This window comes from Poecilia mexicana, unplaced genomic scaffold (genome assembly GCF_051168715.1).
Source record: "Poecilia mexicana isolate PSO_F unplaced genomic scaffold, ASM5116871v1 scaffold_13, whole genome shotgun sequence".
NCBI lineage: Eukaryota > Metazoa > Chordata > Actinopteri > Cyprinodontiformes > Poeciliidae > Poecilia > Poecilia mexicana.
In genome coordinates this window covers 13,208,044-13,227,641 of record NW_028263382.1, presented here as the reverse complement: position 1 = coordinate 13,227,641, position 19,598 = coordinate 13,208,044, and the positions used below count along the sequence as shown (strand labels likewise).

Sequence of the window (19,598 nt, the reverse complement as noted above, 5' to 3'; positions counted from 1 at the left end):
ATGAAAAAAAACAAAAAAACTTTCAACTTGCTTGTGGAAGTGAATGGCTGCCAATTCACCAATCAGTATGAACAGAACATGTAAGGAGCTAAAGGCAAACACATGGAGTCTAGATAAAAGCAGCAGGAGGGGATGAAACCAATTCTGTTGTTCAGCAGCCTGTTAAATCTGCCATGTTCGCTTCCTCACACAATCACCATGTCATGCTCAAACACATAGGAACACACCGCATCTGTTTTGTTGCTGATTTACCTCCTCGAGTCTGCAACCACTGTGGGCTGCAGCAGCACTGTTACGACGGGATTGTCTGTGATTGTGATAAAAATGTGCACACACCGTGGGGCATGCTTAACAAGAACAAAAAAACTAAAAAAATAAGTGAGAAAAGGACCGAAGGCATAAACAGGCTTTATTGATTTATTATGGTTTATACCTTTCTCTCCCACATATGTTTTTCTCGCCACAGTGGCGCTGTGTTGTTCTTGGATTTATGGCCCAGCTTCTCACCTTTAGATCACTTCTTTATGTGTCATCTCTTTCTGTAGTCTGCTCTGGGAATTCACAGCTCAAAGGTGGTCAGGTACCGAAAGTAACAATTGGGATGTTACTAGTACGCCGTAGTGTGAAGAAGAAACATCAGGGCAACTGACCTTAGTTTAATGAGATACCAAAACGGATGCAACTAACATTGCAATGAAACAATTTGAATTATATTTTTGATTGTTTTCCATAAAATATCTCATTATTACATTAACAATAATGCACAACAGGCTCTTCAACTGGGTTTACTCTTGTACAGTTCAGGGAATTTTACAAAGGTTTTGTTTTGTGACTTTATTGTGGATTTGCTCCAACAGTGTACACATTTTTACATGCAAATCAGATTTACATATAATCCACCACTACTATTTGGTTAAATGTATCTTAACCCCACACATTTTGCAATTGTCCACAAGCTTCTAGCATAGTTATGGCTGGATATTTTTGTCTATTCCAGAAAAAAAAATAAATAAATAAATAATGGACAGACAAGATGAAAATACGACAGGAATACGCCAATGGCTCCAATGGCTTAGCCTGCATATTGGTAAGGACGGTCATCCTCTTTGTTAATAGCACCCAATAAGCAAAAATTATTTTTACGTTTTTGTTTGCCATTGACATAAGATGAGGTGAATATGCTTAAAAAGTTCATGTTCTGAGTGGTACCAGTCATTTAAATGTTGCCCCTAAATTGTGTTTTTACACTTAGCTTAGCTCAGTACAATAACTTGAAAAGTGGTTTAAAACAGTTACAAAAACTGCCTTTACCAGTGTTGAATAGTCACCTAAAGGAAATGTCTCTAAGCTAAGCTACTGTGCAAAAGTCAATCCCTAAACTAAAAGGAAAATAAAAAGATTTGATTAAAAAACATGGTTTTGCTATAGTTTTCTGCCCTATATCTCTCTTTTTTATTTTGCTGTGTCATACTGGGACTGGGACTGCATCATTAAGCAGTTTCAAGATGGAGTAAGGGCATAGCAGGTTATTTAGCAATAACTTACTCGCCAGAAAACAGAGAAATGACCTGTCTGTGACTCGGCTTTAACTCAATATGGGGCCGGCTTTATATCGTGAGAAATGGAGGAGAATGAGGCAGCACCTGGTTAAGGATTCATGGTGAGGAGTCGGTGAAGGTGGAAGGAAACATGAGCTGTAATGAGCTCAGGATGGAGGCTGCATATAGAAAGCCACGAAAGGCTTGGGGTGTACTTGAACATGAATCATTTAAGGTTTCTGGGTTAGAGAGCAGTGGACAAACAAGAGGTAAGGTCTGCAAAGACAGATAAAGATTATTCTATACCTGTTTGAGTGCCATTGTCATTACAGAGTTGGCTTATTATTGACAGCCAATTTAACTGTCTTGAATTATTATTATGAGAACCTGAGATAAATACAAAGTTTCTCAAATAGTTTCTTGATACAAGATTCTAATACCTTCATCACTCTAATGTACATCATTAATTTATGGAAATATACTGCATATGCACTTCATTATGGCTTTTCCAATAATCTGATACTGCACTAGACATTTTTTGATCTCCAGCTAAATCAGGCAGCCACAAATGTTTTTTAGTCCCACATCACAGAGCTGCCACACAAAACATGAGAAGAAAACATAAAAGAAACTCTTTAGTTGATTATAAATTAACAAAGCCACAAGCCAATCATATGCAAATTTGTAGATTATTCCTAGGAAATACTGCTTTAGCTGAAATTAAAAACAATCATTCATAAGAACACTTTTTTTTTTTTAGAATTTTTAGTGACTTCTCAAAGTCAAAAGTTTACATATATTTGATTTAGCAAAAAGGAATCATTTTGGTAATTCTAACTAAGCTAAAACAAGAAAAGCTTCATCTGATTCAACTTCAGGTAGTGAGAAAAAAAATATTTGTGTCTTTTTTTATTCATGTATATAAATATCTGGTTTAAACTGTATGTAAAAGCCTGAGCCGCAAGTGAGCAACTAGTAGGCTGTGTGGGAACTGACAGAGAACTATTGAGCAAGCGTTTGTGTAATGTAAATGCACATGAATCAAGTTATTGTTTGTTCACATAGATATATACGCAGAGATCACTCTCACTGCTTGCACAGATTGGCTGCTGCTTGCTCAACTTGGAGACACAAAAATCGCGCAATATATTCCTACTCTCAAACCGTCTCATGACAAATATTCACCTTCAGATCTTTCCAGAGTTATGCTTATATAAACAGGAGACGGGTCCAAAACAAACCAGAAGGGACAAGTTGTAGATTGCACTGATTTCCTGTGAGTTAGAAGTCAAATGATGAATTGTGTGCACAGGGTGTGATGTGAACTGCTATCCAATGCGTTGAAGACGTTAACATTAAGAGAACAAAGGACCAACGGTCACGGTAGCATGGACAGCAGTAGATCAGCAGATGTTCTCCCACACTAAAGGGCACATCACTTTCTGAGAGACCAGAGTCAGTGAGTTAGAAAGCAAAACAATGTGAGGCTGAAATGTAAGCTGTTAGAGGAAGGAGAAGGGAGAGGCATTTTCTGCACAAAGATAAAAGCTATTTATTCTTTCACACAAAAACAACCTTGTATCAGTGACTAATATTTAGCTCTGACATTTATCTTTAATAAAGGAGACACTGCTGTAATAAAAATAAAGATTTTTTGCCAAGAACTCAGTGGGGAAAAATAAACTAATTTACCTTCAACATATTTGTTTTTTAAACACTACTGTGTTTACCCTTCACTAATGTGGAGAGTAAAACCAAGCCAAACAAAATGAAAAAAAAAAAACAAAACAAAAAAAAACCTGGTTATAATTAAAATGCAGAAATCTGTTGTAATTTGTCACTATGCACTTGTAGAATTTTCTTACTTAGGAATATAAAGCATTTCCACCCTCAGTGGATTAATTATCTACTCACAATTTTTAGATCAGTCATTGCAAGATAACATGCTTGTAGTAATGGTTTGCAAAGAAAAGGGTAAAAAAATAAGTAATTACTCTACTTTGTTCAATAGTAGTAAAATGAAGTTTTCTGTGTTGCCAAGGAATAATAGTGGGAGCCAGAACCTGAATCCTAGAACAAGACAGGAGCTCTGACTTTGAGCTGTCATGGATTTCTTTACAATGTGCTCTGAACGGAAAAACAGACACAAAGTCAAGTAACAGATCTTGAAGTGTCGATGTTGACCTGTTGTCCTTGGATCAACCTTCCACACAACTCGGGTTCTTTGGTTCAAGTTTACTCTGCATCACCAAAATCGGAACCAAACATGGAGAAGCAGCATTCAGTTTCAATGCTCCAAAAATCTAGAACCAATTTCAGAAAACTGCAGAACAGCCGAAACACTGAGTTTCAAGACTATTCCTTGCTGTGAAATGTAACCCTGTGCACTACGGTTAATCACATAAATTTGAAAGGCTTTGCAGTCGACACCCACTCATCTAGTCCAAGATATTCTTCAATTACATAAGAAGGGCATCAATGAAATTAAGCTCTCTGGAACAGGTGGGATTCATTATCAATACAAGCCTACTCAATGGCTTCTGACCCTTTGATGCACAAGGAAAATTGGAATGAAAGTTTAATAATGACTCAGTCAGGAACCAGAAACTTGTATTGTAAATTGAAGGACAGTTACCACACAAATATCCGCAGATGAAAGGATGTGTGGTTATAAAAAGACAAATGAAAGAAAATGCATTCAAAGTAAAAAATAAGTTACGAGTTCAAATATCTCAAGAAAAATCCATTCATAAAAATTTTCCATGACATCCAAAAATCTTCCAATAGACATCCTGCAGCATCAAATAGAAAACCAAACAGCAACCAAAAATCCTAGCTGACAAGCACCGAGTGAACATTAATGTTTTAATCTTTTGTATGAGTAGATATGAATGATTAACATCAAAAGGGGTTGCAGAGAATTTTAAGAAAATGAGGGCAGAGTCTCTGAGCAGAAGAAGATGTGTTTCCATCCCGATCCACTGCATGCCTTATAAGGAGTTCCTTTCCATCTCTTCTGGCTGTATGTCACTTCCACACATCTCCTTGGAGTTGTGGGAAGCTCCTCCATCAACGACTCCACCGCATGCTCAACCTTGACAGTGTCAGGCGAATCCCTTTCTCTGGCGTCTGCTTGACCTGAAATAGCTGCATCAAATGGTCTGAAGGACACCTCTGGGTCCCAGTCTGGACTGTCTTTTCATTTCAGACTGAGTGGTGACCTCACGTCTGTGTGTGTTTGTGTGTGAGAGTTAACAAAAGCATTTCAACAGATGTTTTGAATAAAATGGCCAGTGAATGTAGTCTCAGAGGAGGAAAATGGGCTCAACTAAATGCAATCTCATTCTCTGGTGAGTTCTTGCTTACACCAACTATTATTTCACAAAGCAAAAACGTATCTGACGTTAAATTGATATTAAGGATATTGCACCTCATATCTTTGGGGGTACTGTGCTGTCAGCTGTGTAAACTTTCCTTCCAGTGAAAGGCATATTAAACATTTAAACATTTAAAATGCTCTCACACTTAAATGTTGATCTATATTCTTTTTAAAGATGTTTCATTAGTTGCTTGTAGACATTAATTTCTGTTAAACTCTTTCAATGAATTTAGCTCATTGATTTGACACTGTAATTTACATTAAAATGTATTAAAATTGAAACAGGTAAAATGAACAAGACATATAACATTCTGCCTTTAGTCATTATAAAAAGAGATTTGTTTTGATCGCTTATCTATAGAACTCTGATTCTTTTCATCCAGATCAACTGCTGACTTGTTTTTATGTGGTCTCTGAATTATTTAGCCCTAGCCAAGTCTCTGAAGGAAGATGCTGATATCAGGAGAAACAGGTACGTTATGCGTGAAAAACAAACAAAATGCTACAAACAGCAGAAGTACAAATACTACAGAGACATACATCTAAAAGTAATGTAGGAAGTACTTTGAAAATGCAAATTTGAAGCATAGATGGCATACCACAGAGCTCTGAGCTGCAGCTCAGCTCCCTTTAAAACTGTGTGGGTTTATTATGAAGCTATTAGGTCTCTACTGAGATGTGTGCATGAACACAGCACAGAACTCACATGGTGGGCCCAAGAGCTCTGCTCTTTGTGAATCTAAGACGAAGATGAGAGAGAGAGAAGAAGCAGGGAAAAATGAAACAACCATGTGGAGTCATTTTATTATTGCAGGAGAACAAAGTCCTCACTGGAGTTGTAATGGTACAAAAAAATGTACTTTCTTGTGTTTCTTCCAGTTTTCTCATTACAGTTTTTGTTGAATCTTACATATGGCAAGACAGAAAGATATATCTAAACTAAGTTAGTTTTGAAGACTCGGTTGTTTTGAATGGAGGACTGAAACTAAAATGGTTAAAAACAAAAGCACAAATATGTAAATGGCCCAACAAATAAATCAGTGCACTTAAAAAATAACTTTTCCTAAAATGTTATAATTTAATAGACCTTTATAATTATTTTTTTCAGGTTAGTTTTAGGAACTTGGAAGCTCATATTAAAAATTTTACCTTTTAATTTTTTTTTTCTTCGTAGTGTAATTACGAGTCCAGCTAATTCAACATATCAACTTATATCAAATGGTAATCGGACTTGTGGTTGAGAAAGCTTCAGCTTTAAAGCAAGAATCTTAGTTTGCATCCCGATTAGCTAGTGTAGCATTAGCGCTTCTGCTAACGTTAAATGTTCTTGGTAGCTGAGCCTCAGTGTTCCAAGGCAGATGATGGATATTAACAGCACAACTTGGTTGTGGTTATTAAAGAAAAGGCTTACGTTATCAGTTAGATTTGATTTAATTTCTACTACATTTTATGCATATCACTAAAAATGTTTGTTAAATTGCAGTATCATACAGTACAAATTTTAAACATCTTCCTTTTTCAAAATAATAATAAAAAAAGCCTTTGTTTGCTTCAAAGTGAAGCTGCACAGATTGTAAATCTTGTGGAGCACCCTGTACAGAGTGCTCTCACTTATTTGCCTATTTAAATTAAGGAAAGTGACAGATGTTCACATGAGAAAATACACAGGTGGATTTATGGTGGCTGTGTTCCACATTGGGGAGCACCTGCTGCTGTTCATGCTGGTTGGTTCCTGTGGTAAACTGGAACACCACAGGGAACAGAACTCTCATTAATTTTATTAATTCAACTCGGGATGTTCCTGCTGTGGTGTGTTAAAAGTTCTGCCCTGAAAAACGTCTGTAAGTTCGCAAACGAGTGCCTTAAATTGGGAAATATGACTAATGCTATTGAGCCAACATTATTTTTTTTTAACTTTAATAAATTATCTCATAAATACAACATAGTAAGACTTATTTTTCTGGAAATTTGAGCGGTTTATTTATTTCTAAAAGCACCTTAAATATGTACCAAATCATGCTTGCTAGTCTCCATGACATACTGTAGAAGTAAAGTATTATCACACCATGAATCAAAAAGTAAACTAGCCACAGGTGTCCTTGCATTTCAAATGACAGAGTTCCAAATGCATGCTGTGTTATGTGAATGCCTGTCCAAAACGCAAAAGCAGAGACTAAAACTTGTCTGCAAATTAGATTTAAGTTTCAAAAACAAAGAGGTGTCGTGTTTTTTGACAAAAAATAATATACTTACAGATATAACTAAATGTAGGAATACCATCAGTGGATCAGAGTTTGTTCGCTGTTTGAGCTACTTATCTCTACAGTTATATCTAAAGACAAATTTTTAGTTATCCACTCCCTCGGACATTGCTACATCTGTACTATATATATACAAGTTTGAGCGTGAGTGGGGTTTCAAATTTATCTGTAATTATGGTAAACTTATGATTTATGTATATATATAAATAAACAAAACAAATAACCAAAGCAAAACAAACAAAATAAAAACCTCATCAACTATCCTGATTCCCATTAAAATGCTCGGCTTCTGAATCAAAGCAAATCAGTTTTTTACTTGACTGTATAACAACAAAATTACATAAATAATCCAATTGAGTAATGCAAAACTCTAAAAACATCTAAAAACTGAAGTTGGATAAAACAAATTAACTCCAATGGCATAAAGTGCTTAATCTTAACAGCGGTTCAGGATTCGAACAGCTTGAGGCTAAAAGTGTATTAGCGCAGTGGATAAGGACTGCTCAGATTTGACCTTTCATGTATTTTAAATGTTTTCCTTTCGGTCATTTTCAAAATGTCCTCCATTAGATTCCAGATCTATTCAAAACAGTTATAAACGTGGCCATGGAGTTATGCAGTCTTCAGCGTTCAAGAGCATAAAACTTTGGGTACGATAGGATTAAAGAAGGAAGAAATCATGCCTCCAGTTATTAATTTTGATTTATTTTAACTGAGTAATTTGATATTATATGAGACTAATCCACATTGATCCAGTTTAACATAGCATAATCTCCCCAATGACAAGTGGTTTGTTTGATGGAAACAGCTCAAAAGGTTTCTGAAGGTGGAAACAGTCTTCCATGTTCTCACCTCTGTTCTTCACTGACCCACTCAGCTCCTTTCACTATCCATCTGCAGGGCCCTCTTGTCTGTCATACTGCAACTGTGGTACCGTGCTAAAACAGAAGTCACTCTCAACGTCATCCCTGTAGCATGACGGGAGTATACTGGTAGGTAGAGTGGTTTGTTTCAATTTCTTCAGAACATGCCGTCTCTGAATGGCACATTTAATGATCTCTGTGGTGTTCCTGAACTAATTTATTATCCACTCTCTCTGTGGCATGATTGTTGATGCTAAAGGACGTGTGTTTAGGTTGTGACCTCCACGACACTGCTATATTGAGTAATGACATATCTATTACAAAATTGGTAACAGGAAGGGGTACATTTCTTTTTATTTCTTATTTTGCAAATCGTTGTGGAAAACAAGAGACCGGTCGGCAGATGTGACTAGAATAGTGGTATGTTGGTTATCTCATGGAATATTTTCTTGTGTGCACACAATTCAAACGCCCCGATAGTTTCAAAGCCCATCTGCTCCTGTAGGCACAAACTCTGAACTGAGGTGAGCTGCCATCATCCTCCTTAAACTTAAGGATGTTAAGCAGAGACAAAGATACATGGTGAGGAAGGGAAGATGGATAGAAGTGCTTAAGAAAATGATGCATCATCACACTTTCACACAGCTCCTCATCTCTGGACGCTTTGGACGAGTGTGTGAGTCAGTGTATCATCAGTTAGTTTTTGCAGACCTTTAAATGTGTATGTAGATGTGTGGAGGTCTGGCATGATGGTTGTGTGAGTATTGCAAGTGTATCTGTGTGTGGAGTCCATGTAAAAATGCTGACACCACATTTAAGTTCGGGGGCGAGGGGGTGTCATCATTACTCATCCCCGCCATCGGTGGAGAGAGCCAATTTTGACTCTTCTCCTCTTTTTCCTCCTTTCCTCTGCACCTCATCCTCCTTCATCTCCCTCCACTTCAGAGAGTGCCATCTCTCCGATTTCTCCTGCTCCAAATTGCCCCTAAAACATTCATTCTAATGCTTTCATGCTCTCTGAGAGCCTTACAGCCCACTTTGTTTCCCTTCTTGAGTTCATTTAACCAGCTCTTCCTTGCTGAGCTGGAGGACTTGAAAAAGATTTTTTTAAAAGTAAGGCTTCTATAAGGGGGTGCTAGAAGACAAACATTTTAAGCAAGATAATAGAGTACATGAATTTTCTTTCGTGAAGGTACAATAACAGAAGATTTTATGTAGCCACCTCATACAGTGCATGAATAAAATGATTATAAGGGTGGCATAAAGTGGAGCTTGTGTACAATAACAAGTTTACTCATTGCTGCTGTTGAGATATGAGTAGTTTATTGCAAAAGTTCGACTGTCAAGCAACTTAACCAACATGTATTCCTTCTTTTTATTAAACATTACATGCTGATCATGTAATGTCTTTGGCTTGTCAATTTTACCCTTCCCCTCCCATTTTCACTTTGTCAGTCTATTTTACTTTGTAGATTAGGTTTTAATTATTAATGGAGAAACATTACAGGTTAATACAAGCCAAACATCTTGATCCTTTTTGATTTGGATTTTGGGATGTGCCATCTGCAAGATCAGAGTTTGCTTTTACTACTGACTTTCAGATCAAATGGATCGGTTCGCACGAATACATGAGGTGACAAAAATATTTTTATTACAGTGTTGTCATTTTGTGAAGAGAATTAGGAAAAAAGTCACAAAATAGCACCGCCCATCATTTCATAGAATTGCCTTCTGATTCATGACCGAAGAATATCGTTGCTTTTTTTGAGGAGCAGATAAAAATGTGTAGACTGAGAAACTTTTCAATAACAACAAGCTAATGCTCAACTATCTACTTTCCCATATTTTTACCTCTTCAGTGTAGTTAATTTCAAGTTCTTCAGCTTAAGAACTAAAGTTCAAAAGCTGCCTAAAAACTATATGTAAAGTCAATTTTCATATGAGTGCTGACAAACTTAAAAACAGAACAATTTACAAGTATTGGAAAAACAGAAACGTTATGTTTAAAAAAATAAAAAATAAAAAATCATAATAAACAGAGTTTAGACATAAAATCAGTGCATTTAACTTAACGGGGTGTCAGTTTTTACAGCGTTCTTTGCCCACACCACTATAATAGTACACTAAACAGACTATTCCATGCGTTCTACACACTCTGTCTCCTCCGAGGGGTCCCGAGGGAACCCAAAGCTTTTTGGGATATATGCTGTGATCTTTGCAGCATATCTGCCTCAGGGTCTGATCTCTCCAGAATGAGGCATTCCAGCCTATGCCTTTTTAGCTGCTATCCAAGCCTAAATGTGTACAAGACGGAGTCAGAATTTCAACATAGTGGATAGTGGTGGAGGAAAAGGTAAGAGGATCTTACAACTTGCTACTAGATTCACTGTTTTATCTCATCTGTTAATGGCAGACACTTTTTTGTTTCCCTTGTCATCACCCTGTGCGTTTTTAGTCAATGTCCCCCTCTCTCTCTAAGTGCATTTCTAAGACTGAATGCTGAATGTTGTCTTGACAATGAATTGCCACAATAAAGAAAACAACAGTCTAAATTGGGAAGAGGCGAGGACTTAGGCAATGCCTCAGAAAATGATTATTGGAAAGAATGCTGCCCAATTGCTCAAAAAAGGATGTACAAGGTTTTGACAGTTGGGCTATTTATTATTCCTCCGCTGGTGTTTCCATTTGTTTTCCATAGTCAACAAAAGGTTGGCTTTTCTTTTATATTTACAGAGTGAGATAATGCCACTGCAATTCATTATAAATTTCTTTTGGCTTTTCATACATATTTAAAAGGGGAGCCAATAATAACTATATGGTGTTTGCTTCTTGATCAAAATAAATCATCTTTATCAATACAACTTTATCACACTACCCACAAAGCAAAATCATGTCTATGATGTAGCAAGGCTGGACGTCTGATTTAAAAATTTAATTCAAAAATCTCTATTTAGTACAAATTCCTACATTGGACTTACTTAAAAATGTATGAGGCCCGGTTATATGGTCTTCTGTTTGATTATTTTACTGATCAACAAACTGTCTACAAGAGTTGCAATCAAAAAGAATCAGTTTGATCACAAAGTTTTCTTGGTTCTCAGGAAGTTAACTTGAACTTTACATTTTTCTGTAGGTCGTCATTTCATATACTTTCCAAAAGCGTTGCATTTATTTTCAGAATGTGGTCTCCTAATTGCTGGAACTAGGTTTTAGACTTAATTAATGATGACTAAACGAGTTACAACCCAAAACGTAACTTGGCCTGTAACTTGTTAGTTAAGATACCACAGGTTATCTGTGATATCTTAATTAACCACGTCTTTACAATGTGCTCCTCTCCTATTTTCAATCTAACTCAAATAAGGCCATGCTACAATTAAAAAACACTTCCAAATGTAATCTAATTATAAACTAGTGGAATGAATAGAGGTCATCAAAGGCTTAATTTAGGAGAGTGTTCTACTCTTGCTTGTTGTGGCGTTTAGCAGTAAATATGCCAGCCTGTTAGGGTGTCAACTGGGTGAGTATTTTCACAAAAAATAATACAAATATTTTGAATAAATTATTAAGTTTGCCCTGACAACAGAGTCTAGGTTAGGGGTCTGCACACGTGCAGAAAATCAGCGTCACAAAAATAGCAGTTACATTTACCAAATGTGAAACCCTTTAAGAAAAATAAACTGGCTATTCGATTTATTAACAAGCATCTTTACAACTAAAACAAAAATGTCCTTGTGTTCTTTGCTCGGTTTGTTTGTTTTTTTCTCTGCCAATCTTGAATATGAGCTTTTACCAGTTTCCATCAGGCAAAGGATTTGTTGTACTGACAGATAAATATACAATGCTTAGATGTAACTAAAGATTCAATGTTGTAGTCCTCAACAAACAGGACTTGTGTAGCTGATGCAGACACGAGATCACTTCAAGTTTTTTATGACATGTAACTTATGTTTGAAATATCATCTCTTCCAAAGCTGCTAAATGGAATATATCAGTTGTCCTTACAAGTTAGCTACAGACTATATGCATTTGTGCCAAAGACCCAAGAGGAATACTATGCTGCTAGAAGTAGACAGCAATTTACATCTCAGAACTTTTACTCAACACCCTCATTAGGGCCTTGAGGTCCCATGATCAAGATCTGTGATTGTCCCCATACAAAACTAAAAACGAAAGGAGACAGAGAGTTTTCTTCTGTGGCTACAAAACTTTGGAACTCCCTTCCTCCAACTCTCAGATCAGTGGACTCAGTGGCTTCCTTTAAAGGAAAAGAAAACGTATCTTTTTAAATCAGTTTTTGCTTAAATTTGTTCTGCGTATTTGCCATTTTGTTTGTTGAAGCACTTTGTGATTTTTATCTTGAAATGTGCCATATAAATAAAGCTTTACTTATTTTAAGGTCTTTTGTATGCTGGTGTTCCAATGGACAGCTCTCAAAACTGCTGGTTTCAACATCAACATATGAGAGCATAATAAAACAAAACAAAAGAAATAAAAGTAGCCTGACTTCTCTACTATTGTTAATACAGAATGTAGAAGTATGTCATAAATTAATAATATGCTGGAATGAAGACTTTGCTTACAGTGACTGTGCTCAGTCTAAAAGTAAAATCAAAGATTTAGCAACATATAACATTTTCCATAACTTCCTTTCACTTTTAAAGTGCCGTCTTAATTGTTTTTGGATGGCTTCACCCCTACAGCATCTTGTCACAGTTTCAGAGTTTGGTAGGATTGTCATAAGATGTTTTTGGGCAATCACCAGTCACTATCAGACGTCTTAAAAGGATGAGTTCAGACAAAGTTCGACAATCCTTCACAGCCAGAAAGTGCTTTCTATTTTCTCTCTTTTCCTGGGCCTGCTTTTGATGTTGTCAGTCACTGTCACAGTTAAACACCATACTTTAAACAATTTTTCCCATTGAATGCATACTTTTCTATATCCTACAACAAAGATCACATAGCAAACCTGAAAAAATGCATTTTATAGTGATTTGAGGCTTTTAAATTTCCTCATGAATTCTTAAACTAAAGAAATATTTTTAAATGATGATTTATTTTATTACTGGATTATTTTTGATAAAATATGTCAGATGGAAAAATAACTGAAAGGAAAAGGGAAAAGGAAACAGAAAAGTGGGCTCAGTCCCGCAAAGGTAAGCAAGATGCAAGACAGACATCCCTGCAAAAACGGATGGAGGAAGTAACGATTGTAATAAGGGAAAACAAGCTAATACCAGAGCGGGGATGAAAAGTGCTAAAACAGCATTCAGACTGAGATTAGAGTATGAGCCAGAGAGGAGGAAATGGGAAAGGGAAGTGCCAAGCCATTTATTTTTCTTCTCTCCTCATTCATTCCTCTACTTTTTCTTCTTATCGCAGATCGGGCTGCTGACTGCCAATACGCACACACACACGGACACGCACACACATTTGTACTTCTACCTATATTAAGACTTCCATTAATTTTAGTAACTGCATTTATGCCTAGCCCAGACATTTTCCCTAAACCAAACCAGTACTATTATTTTCCTAACCTTAACAATAATCTAGCCTGTAGGCATAAGGATGTGTCAGAAATTGTCTTAAATAGGATAATTAAACAAGCGCACACACACACCCAAGATTTGCTGGGGTATGCCAATCAGCAGCAGTTTTCAAGCATGCAGTACATCCAAGTTTCCGATGAAGAGATCACAAAAACGAGATTGTGAAAATAAATATCCTAAGAAGTTGGAAAAACATCGCAAAGACATAAATTGGCTTAAACAAAAACCAGAAGCAAGTCTGATAAATTGAGAGTTTTCTGGAGCTTCTGCAGGGCAGCTGGAGCTACAATCCAGTAGCTTGCCATCATCAGAATGTGAATATGGATTGAGATTGCAATTTGAGACATAAAGGGCATTATAAATAAAATTTATTATTATAAATTCAATCATGAGAAGTTAGTCTGGACCAACTCAAAAGATTTTGATGCAGTTCCTTCGCCTCCTTTATACTCCAATGCAATTCACACAGAAACAGCACCCTAAGTGGTAGAAGGAAATATTTTTTTTTGGTGCTGTCTAAAATATAGTTTCCCATTGGTTCTTTGACCTCTAATACAGTATGCGCCGTCATTGCTTTAGGTGTTAAAGTAAAGGTGTAAATCACAACTGACAAAACACAGGAGGGCTCACTTTGTTACATTTATAGGAAACGCTAGCTGTTGTAGGAGCTGCCACATTACTTGTTAGATTTAAGATTTAAGCTTCGGGTATAGCTGAGCTGTCAGATAGACAACTCCTTCAGACGGAGGGGTGCTGTGTACCACTGTGCTAACACAGCACTACAAGTTCAGATTTGAAGGATGAAAGGCAAATGCCTATCTTTACATTTACAGTTTAATGTAACTTTCACCAAGCTTCTTATTGGCTCAGATTGCAGATTAGAGGTATAACCCAGTTTTTAAAAGTTGCAGCTTCAGTGCAGATACCATTCAGCGTTGCATTTAGATACAGTTACGGTGGCTTTACAATGAATGTTTGTTATGATGCTCACAGACGGTGGTAATTATTGCCAGTTCATAGAGAACCTTTGTTGCGAGTTGGCGGTCACTTGTATATGCTAATCAAAGGATGGAAATTTGTCAACACAGTTCCTCTTTTTAAAAAGAAAAGTCAACATTAAATGTGTAAAGGAATTGATCAGAGTGTCACTGATCATTACTTTTTTAAGGTAATACTGTTTTGAAACATTTACAAACTCTGCTGGCAAAATAAACTCCCAGGCATTTTTTTTTTTACCAGAGTACTGTCAAAACATTCATTCTTTTGACAGTGATCATCATCATTGATGAAAATAAATATAAGAAATACAAGAACAAACTGACTGCTGTTTTAAGAAAAGCAAAACAAGATTACTATAGTAAACAGTTGGACAGAAATAAAAATAATATTAAAGGTATTTGGAATATTTTAAACATTGTTATTAGAAAAAATTTCAAACATGTTAGTTATCCACAAAACTTCACAAACAATGAAGATAAACAATTAAATAATATGGAAGAGATAGTTCATAATTTTAACAAATATTTTGTGAGTGTGGGCCCAAAATTGGCTGAGGAAATACCGCAGCCCACAGGACATGAAACACTAAATGACGCATTAGTTAGAAATCCAGATTCCATGTTTCTTATAGCTGTGGAAGAAAACGAAATTATAGATATAGTAAATAAATGTGAAAATAAAAGGTCAACTGATTATGACGGCATCGACATGATAATAATTAAGAAGGTGATTGTGGAAATTATTAAACCGCTAACATATATCTGTAATCTGTCTTTTCAAACAGGAATATTTCCAAAAAAAATGAAAATTGCAAAAGTTATCCCACTATACAAATCGGGGAATAGACATGACTTCACAAATTATAGGCCTGTTTCATTACTTCCACAATTTTCTAAAATTGTGGAAAAAATATTTGTTGTCAGACTAGAAAGTTTTATTAGTAAACATCATCTACTGACGGACAGTCAGTATGGATTTAGGTCACAAAGATCCACAGCAATGGCAGTTCTGCATTTAATGGAAGAGGTGACCAGTGCTTTAGATAAAAAGAAACATGCTGTTGGGGTATTCATTGATTTGAAAAAAGCATTTGACACAATTGATCATGATATACTACTCAGAAAACTTGAGTGTTATGGTCTAAGAGGAGTAGTGTTGCATTGGATGAAAAATTATCTCAGCAATAGGCAACAATTTGTGCAGTTGGGTGATTTCCAATCCTCATGCTTGGATATTGTTTGTGGTGTCCCCCAGGGCTCGGTATTGGGGCCAAAATTGTTTATTTTGTATATAAATGATATATGTAAGGTATCTAAGAGACTTAACTTTGTACTATTTGCTGATGATACAACCATTTTTGGCACGGGTGAAGATTTACGAAAGCTGTTGCTTGAAATGAATCAAGATTTATGTAAATTGAAGGAGTGGTTTAATATAAACAAATTGTCACTAAACTTAGATAAAACAAAGTTTATGTTGTTCGGTAAGTGTAAAGAGAAGAGTGACTTAATAATACAAATTGATAATATGACTGTGGAAAGAGTGACTGAAATTAGGTTTTTGGGAGTACTGATTCAAAACAAGATCTGTTGGAAACCTCATATAAGATATGTCCAATCTAAAATGGTAAGAAGTATTGCAGTTCTTGCTAATGCTAGAAAATATTTAAACTCCTCTGCCCTATACATTCTGTACTGCTCACTTATTTTACCTTACCTAAGTTACTGTGTGGAAATTTGGGGCAACACTTACAGAACGTTACTACAACCATTATGCACATTACAGAAAAGAGCCATTCGTTTAGTTCATAAGGTTGATTTTTACTGTCATACCCACAATCTATTTATAGATTCTTATTTATTGAAATTTACTGATCTAGTAGAGTTTCAAACTGCACAGATCATGTTTAAAGTCAGAAACAAAATATTGCCAGAAAAGATTCAACAATTATTTTCCGATAGAGTGGGGGGATATGACTATAGAGAAAACCTTAACTTCAGAACTTTGAAGGCTCGTACAACAATGAAAACATTGTGCATTTCTGGTGTTGGTGTGAGGATCTGGAATAAACTTTCTAAAGAGCTGAAGCAAAGTCCAAGTATGAGACATTTTAAGAAAGGTCTCAAGACAGCTATTATTCAAAGTTATAAGGAAGAACAAGGGGGATAATCCTGGTTGGAAATTAAAACTTTAAGTATGATGTCATCAAGTAGGTGGCATGTCGGCGCAGGTGTGGGTAAATATATAAAGGTATGTAAATAGCTGTGTATTTTGTCTATAAGCAGATGGGAGTGTATATGGGTGTATGTATATGTACATATGTTTGTATATGTAAATATGTATATATGTATGTGTACAGATGTGTATGTGTGTGTATGCACTATTTTCATCTAGCTGAGGAAATTTTATTACACTTATTATTTCCTTTGTCAGAAAGGATACTGGATATTGAAAATACTGTGACAAATTACAGCTGGAAACGGGGTATGATTACATAAGTTATACTTCATCATACTCCTTTTCAGACTCATAATCACCGATGTGATGTGTTTTTTTTTTTTTTTTTTATTGTTTTTTTTTGGTGTTGTTTACACTGTCGGTGAAAGGTTTGTCTGAAATAAACTAAACTAAACTAAACTAAACTAAACTAAACTAATTTAATTCTGCTTTTATGTATCCGGCATTCATATAAGATGTACCCGAACAACCTCCAAAGCCAGGGTCTGTTCAGATAGGCAAACCATTTCAGCAGCTTGTGTCCAGGATATTGAGCTTTGAGATTTAATTGATAAGTTATGAACGTAGGTGAGGAACATTGACTCTCACCTACAATAAAATTGTAGGTGAGAGTCAATGTTCTGAGTCAATGCAACTGAGTGTTGCACTGTATGACTCAGCTCTTATGAGAAACTGAAAAAAGTGAGCATTTTATTACAGATCTGTCCCTCCATGGTTACAAATTTATTCAATGTTGGGTTCATTCAGTAGAAAACAACCAAAAATGCTATCACTATCAAATACTCTGATGAATTGGTGAACTTTGCATTATTCCTCTAACATTTTTAGTAAATACATTAGTGGCTGTATCTACTGATAAAACAAGTTGAGGAACCTGACTGAAAAGATTAGCCGATATGCAAGATCTTCCCAACTAATATTTGTGAAGGTTACGTTAAGAATCTTTTGGGGGGGCTGAACAATATAAACATGCACAGACTGATTTGCCAATTTAGAACACAAAAGTCCCAAAATGAAGGAGTAAGTTACCAAAAAATACAAAGTTGCCTATTTGGAATTACTTTGAAAATGGATGAAGAGGTAAATCTTCATCCATTTGAGTCCTTTGCTGCAGTAAAGGACTCTAACTATTCGCCTGATTATGCTACTCAATCAGCAGCAGAAATATGAAACACAAATACAAAAATGACACCCCCAGATGGATATTGTTATTTTTTCCACGAACTTCACCTTTTGGGTTCAATGTAGCATTGCTAACACAATAATTAATAGAGTAACTAATAAAAACCAGAATAAAACTGATCTTTAAAAAACAACCAGTGAAGACAATCGCCTATTGTCGATAAATTTGAGCAATCGCCCACCGTGATGCTGACTGATGCTGTCAAAAGTTGAACAGAATCTAGTCAAAATCTGTAGCAACCTACCCTAAAACAAAAAAAGGGTGGCTGCTGAGCATATTTTTATGGACCAGATCTTCATTACCTGCACAACAGAATCCAAGCTGAATAATCAAATCAAAGGACGTTAGCACCGCTTACAGTTTTGCTTAAGATGACGCAAAACTGTCTAAATAGCTGCTAAATTCCCTCAGTGGTTCTGTGCTTATCAAGACAATGGAAATTCATACTGTTATTGATTGTTTTCCAAATCTTAAGTATGGAGTTACACTGAGTTCTTGAACAAGTCCTCCTGTTTCTTGAACACAAGTTGGTGTTTCCCTCCAAAGTATTGTCTGCTCTCCTAATCCTATAGAATAAGAAATTACTTCAAAGGTATAATTGCAAATCATTTTATATTTTTAACATATGAAGTAAAAATAAATTAATTGCTATTTAAAAAAGGATCAATCACTCAAGAGTCTTGAAATTATTTGTCTTTTCTACAGTAGCTCTAAGAAAACAAATCACAGCAACAAGATTTAAAACATTGGAAGACCTTGAGGTTCGAGGGCTGAGGTGGATGAATGCAGTTCATTTTCATGGTATGAAATAGAATTTTATTCCCTCTATAGCTTGCATAGCTGGTACAGAGGATAATTAAATAGAATGCCACTTAAAATGAAGCAAGGAACAGTTTGATTTCCTGGAGATTTTTTAACAGCTGCTCATTCACAGGTATATTCACATCTGAATTTTGTGGTAGTCTTATGTAAATGTGGAAAGTCATAATATGAATGAAATTTAAGTAAATGTAAAAAAAAAAAGCCTTACATGCCATTGGGTAAATGCTTTATTCTCTAAATTTACAACTAGAATTATGCATGCTACACACAATTTGATCAGTTTATTATTTACAGATTCTCCTGACCTACCTAACTTTGCTCACTATGAGCAAAGGACTGCCAAAGAAGGTCAGGATCAAAATAGCAGAAATTCCTAAATATGTTGGAGAGATCACTAGGGAAAGACATAAAATGGTCATCAGTTGCCCCTCACAAAGTCTGTTAGAATAATAATTGGAAAGATGAACAACTTGATCAATGCCATGCACTAGCATTGATCAAGTTGTTCATCTTTCCAATTATCCAAAAGACAGTTGGACAACAATCATAAAAATCACCCTTCATAATAATCCACAGTGTAATGGAATCAAAATTTTATTCTCTTTCTTTGCACAGGTCTGCCTTAGGTTTTTTAGTGAACTTCTAAATCAGAGGTATTTAAGTCTTAAAAAGCCACAGAGACATTTTAAATAAGTCAAAGGTCAGCCTATTATAGTCTGTCAAGCCACATGCCATGATACAGTTACAAAGTAGCTCAACCATCTCA

General features: G+C 35.8%; 1 protein-coding gene across 1 annotated transcript in view; it reads right to left on the bottom strand.

Moving 5' to 3' along the window:
* The window catches only part of LOC106926667 (calsyntenin-2), a 96,321-nt gene that overhangs the window by 64,105 nt on the left and 12,618 nt on the right, over window positions 1-19,598 (bottom strand). The window lies entirely within an intron of this gene.